The following is a 6,000-nucleotide window of genomic DNA, read 5'->3' on the forward strand; positions in this document are numbered from 1 at the left end:
TATGCTTTGATACCACTTGATGAAGGGCCACACCACCCTACCAACAAATAACCAAAAATGCCACAATATGAAGACAAGAGATGAAAAAATGCTTCAAACAATTTTATTATACTTGAAAATCCAATATTAATTACAATAACATTTCTACAAGATCCCTCAAGATCCAATCCAAGCCCAAGCTAGTCCAAATCCACACTCTAGTAGAAACCTCCGAGATCTTACCTTGTGCTCGCAAGCCACCAAGCAACCTCCTTGTTTCTAAACCTCAGTCACTAGCTCTTCTCCAACTTTATCCAAGATCCAAGTGTAAACTACCTCACATTCGGTGCTCTGTCTACACACTCACAACTCCATCACAATCCTATTGTAAACTACCTCACATTCGGCGCTTTGTCCACAGACTTAGGAAAACTCACTCTTCACTTCCTCCTCCTCTTTCACATCTTGAAGCCTTCACACCTTCCAACTTTCACACCTTGAAGCTTTTCCTTCCAAAGCTTCTACATCTCTAGCTTCACCTTCCACAACTTTCACACCTTTAAGCTTTCACCTTCCAAAGCTTGATTAGAAATGCTCATATGCCTTGCTTAAATAGGCACTTACCACCCAATGCATGATTTATCCACAACCTTCTAGAATTCCTCCTACACAATATACACATCCTTCCACAATAACCACAACTTTCTAGAATTCCACCTAAATACAACTAAGCACCACCACATGGCCTAATTAGAAAATTGCATTTCTTTTGTAGATCACAACAAATATTAAATGCATAATTTAAGGAACTTTCCACAAACTTCTTAAGATGCCACCTACACACCTCGATTAATGGAATAACAACTATTTTTATTATTTTCCTATTTATGCCACCTTTGCGCCTTGAAAATAGAAATTCCTCTTTCCTCCTTTTTTCCTATTTTTCTAGTTTTTATTATTCTCTTTCTATTTTCATCACTTTCTCTCTCCTCCACAATTTTTTTATTTTTTATTTTTAAAATAATTTTCCCATGCAAGATGCTCCTACATCAGTATTAAAAAGGAAACATTGCATAATAGAGGAAACTCACCCCCATTTGACCTAGGTTTTATGTGGCAGATGATCTAATATGAGTCATACTTTGAATTTAGAAACATAACCATCAACCATCTAACATGAATCCTCCATATCCACAAAAGGAGGAACTAGGAAAGATACTTTCCAAATAAAGTCAAAGAATTTTATATTGTTGGAGATTTCTATTTCTATTTTTCTATTGGATTGGATGTCTTTATTTGTCTGTTGATTTGATAATTTGCAAGGCAATTATTAAATAAAAGAAGTGATATTAATATCCTCAAGAAGTGAGGTGAGATATATGCCTTAAGAGGCATTGATTTTCTTTAGCTAGGCCATCGTATGCAAGGAGGAGCCAGTATCTGTGACATCTATATTGTGCATCAATTAAAGGATATGCATACAATTAAATTATGGAACATTCTTGGGAAACTCTAAAGAAGATTCCTAAAATATGACCTGAAGTTTTATGAGCATCGAGGTCTGAAAGAATCACCTTCTTTGTTTCATTGTTTTGTTCATTTTTAGACAACCAAATAAGAGTTTATGATTATTATCAAGGACCGAGGACAAGAAGTCTACGTAAATGTTAATCAAAGATCTAGTATCATCAAATTTTTTATATGATGGATAACATTAATTAAAATTAGAATGGGTAAACTATCAAAATTGTATGGTTATAGTTGCCAAAGCATTTGAACCACCTATGGTTATCCTTTTGACGAAAAAAGCTCTAAGTATGAGTAATAGATCCTTGCAGCATGAATACTCTAAGTCAAGATATTGGTATATGGTGGATGATTTTAGATAAATGTCATTTCTTGTTTACTTCTATGAATAAGTTTAATGAATGTTTCAATCTTCATTGGATAAAAAGACCAAACTAGAAAGAAGATGAATACTCGAAAAGAAGAAAGAAGAATTTACTAACTAAGATAGAGGTTAATATCATTCATGGATGATTGTCTCTCATTAGACTTGATATTGATTGAGAAATCTATAAAATGAAGTATGTAGGAATTTTACATCATGGGGGAATGAATAATTGCCTTAACCCAATGTTTCATTCCCATTGGAGGCATTTTCTGATTTGATGCATATAGACCTTAATTGGAGCATTTATATCAAGGATGTTGATGTACAGATAAGTATTTATTATTCTTAATTATTACATTTATCTATTCATTATAGTTTGTCTCTTACTCATATTTCTATATGTACTATATGAGCTATTTTCCTTGATATTTTCCTTTGTATCTAAAGATGATCTTGCAGGAAAAGAAGAATGGTACATTAGGCATATTGTGCAAACTCAATCTCATGATAGTAGCTCCATAGAAGTTGTGATCTAGAACTCATTAGTCATGTGATGATCAAGCTAGATAAAGCAACGTAGGAGCTCTGAAGATTAATACTCAGAGGGAGTCTGAAAAATACATGGGTGTGACTTCATGATTTTTATGGGCCTACCCTTCTATACATCATGAGAAATTGATGACTTCAATTGAACCATCTATGAGTCTCTCTTTGATAAATGAAACTTGGCATATGAGTTGTAGAGTCATTCAAGTGGCACAATCATAATCAATCAAGATATTGGCATATTAAGGACGAGTTGTGTTCGCTTCTACTATTATGCTAAATGAATGTTTGGACTTTCAATGGATACAAATAGCAAGTTAGAAAATAGAAAGGAGTTATCATATTTGATAATAAAAAATTGTTCAATGGTACAAGAATAAGTGGAAATTTTACATTGTAGGGGGAATAACAGTCAATGTTCCATTCCACTTTTAGAGGGGAGATGTTCCATTCTCAAACAATTTAAGAAGAAAAATTTGAATCTTCATATGCAGATTAGTATTCTTATTCTTGACATTTATCTCTCTGTATTATTTGTAATTTCTATACAAAATATAAAGGTTATTTTCCTTGATATTTTCCTTTATGGTCGAGGATGTTCTTACAGGAAAAGAAAGTTGGTACTTTACACATGCTACTAGATATTGTGGAGACTCAACTTAATAATAGTATTTCCAAAGAAATTGATGATCAAGATGGATAAAATGAGGCTTTCATCCTTGATGATTGAGATTATGAGATTCTTCTACATTAAGAGGGAGTATGACAATTCTTCGAAGGCCATGTAGGAGCTTAGAAGATTGATACTCAGAGGGAGCCTAGAAATACATATGGGTGACTGCATGATGTTGATGGGCCTACTCCTATGTATAACATGAGGAAGTTTCTCACCAAAAAATTAGAAAATTGATAACAAATTTAGAGTGAGTATGATAGGCATCCTTGGGTGAAGAGAGTTTCTAAGGAAGTAACTAGAGGACCTGACTTCCCAGGATTGATGTTCAGAGGGATAATTTTTGAGTGCAATCCTTTATGGATGATATCTTCTCTATGAGGAGAAGTTCTAAGAGAAATTCTTTTTAATGTGCTCTTCTTCATGAGAGAGAAGTATGAGGTGAAAACCTTTATTCCACCCTCTAGTAGCAGCTATGGTGGGTCCACCCTCTAACTTGGTTCATGGTGGATATAATGTGAGTTGATACATGATGTTGTTGTAATTATGTCATGAAAGATGACAATCTTTCATTGATGTATATATTTAGAGGGGAGTTATTGAAAGATGACGATCTTATCAATAATTGGACTTGTTATCATAACATACTACATTAAGTCATTGTCCTCGTGTGCCAGAAATTATGATAATGAACAGGAGGTAACTATTGTAAGGTGATGATCTTATCAACATTAGACCTATCTCCTAACACCAAAATGTGTTGGAGCAAGTGTTATCTTGGTTCTTCGGGCCAGATTTGGCCAGACACCTTGATAACCAACTTATTATGGTTTTTCAGGCCAGATTTTGTTGGACACCATGAAAGTTGTTATGGTTCTTTGAGCCAAATCTTACCAAACACCATAACATAAATTTATTATAGACCTCACTTAAGGTGGTGTTTAAAATTTTATTAATGTTATAGAAATTTTTTAATTTCCCTCTTTGCTAAAAGAAGTGTTGAGAAATTTAGCCTCATTGTAAACCGTAGCAAATTCCATATATAATATATATGTGTGTCGATGGATTTATGTTGATATCCTTAAATATGTCATTCTAGGAATATCATACTAAGATGATATCTTTTTGTATACTCAAGAACATAATATGTTCTATATCAATCCTTCCTAACTAAGAGGGAGTGTTAAGTCTGTAGTTATAGTCAGATTGATATGATCATGAGTTTCATTATTGATGATAATTAGATAAACATTCCTTCACACACACACACACACACACACACACACACACACACACACACACACACACACAGACATATATGATTATTTATATTATTAATATACTAACTAATGATGTTTAAACCTTGGAGCCATGTCTCCCTTTCTCATACTCATGTGAGATCCAAATATGCATTTGGAACATATCTATAACAATGGCAATATAATTACATTTGCATAAATGATCTTAGCTACTCAACATATATATCATTTGGAAAAGGCATGACTATGTAGGGTCAGTTGCATGAGCCACGTAGGGTCATGGCCTTACGCGGTCATGTCTTGGTAATAAGTAATTTGAACTAACACAGGTGTTGTGAAATGTATTAACCAACCAATATGGTTGTCCTAGATCATTGGTAATTAAACAATGCAAGGGCTCGACCAGGCATGATATTTATGAGCACAATATGATGTGTGATCTCTACAAACCAATATAGTAAATCAATTAAACCATTTAGTATATCATATGTATACGCACAAATATGAAGGCAATATTTTTTATTTTATTTTATTTATCGGTAAAAGGTTGAAGCCATATAATATTATATTAAAAAGAAAAATACAAATCTTCGTTCAAATGGGCACTGGTAGGAAAGAATAGAGAAGAACACCTCCCGTCTTGCCCAGGGAAAAAGCCTATACATGTATACAAAGGTAAAAGAGGCGTACCCCAATATCAAATCTTTTTGAAGGGAATGCCCTTCTTTACAAGCCCAATACTAAGATGATATCTTTTTGTATACTCAAGAACATAATATGTTCTATATCAATCCTTCCTAACTAAGAGGGAGTGTTAAGTCTGTAGTTATAGTCAGATTGATATGATCGTGAGTTTCATTATTGATGATAATTAGATAAACATTCCTTCATACATACATACATACATATATATAATTAGATAAACATTCCTTCATATATATATACATACATATATACATATATACATATATACATATATACATATATATATATATATATATATATATATATATAATACATATATAATTAGATAAACATTCCTTCATATATATATACATACATATATACATATATAATATATATATATATATATATATATATATATATATATATATATATATATATATATATATATAATTAGATAAACATTCCTTCATATATATATACATACATATATACATATATATACATATATACATATATACATATATACATATATATACATATGTATATATATATATATATACATATGTATATATATGTATATATGTATATATGTATATATGTATATATGTATATATGTATATATATGTATATATGTATGTATATATATATGAAGGAATGTTTATCTAATTATATATATATATATTTCATACATACATACATACATACATACATACATATATAATGTATATATTATACATATGATTATTTATATTATTAATATACTAACTAATGATGTTTAAACCTTGGAGACATGTCTCCCTTTCTCATACTCATGTGAGATCCAAATATGCATTTGGAACATATCTATAACAATGGCAATATAATACATTTGCATAAACGATCTTAGCTACTCAACATATATATCATTTGGAAAAGGCATGACTATGTAGGGTCAATTGCATAAGCCATGTAGGGTCATGGCC

The sequence above is a fragment of the Cupressus sempervirens genome, chromosome 9 (assembly GCF_028749045.1).
Source record: "Cupressus sempervirens isolate cs-2001-9-10 chromosome 9, ASM2874904v1, whole genome shotgun sequence".
Taxonomy (NCBI): Eukaryota; Viridiplantae; Streptophyta; class Pinopsida; order Cupressales; family Cupressaceae; genus Cupressus; species Cupressus sempervirens.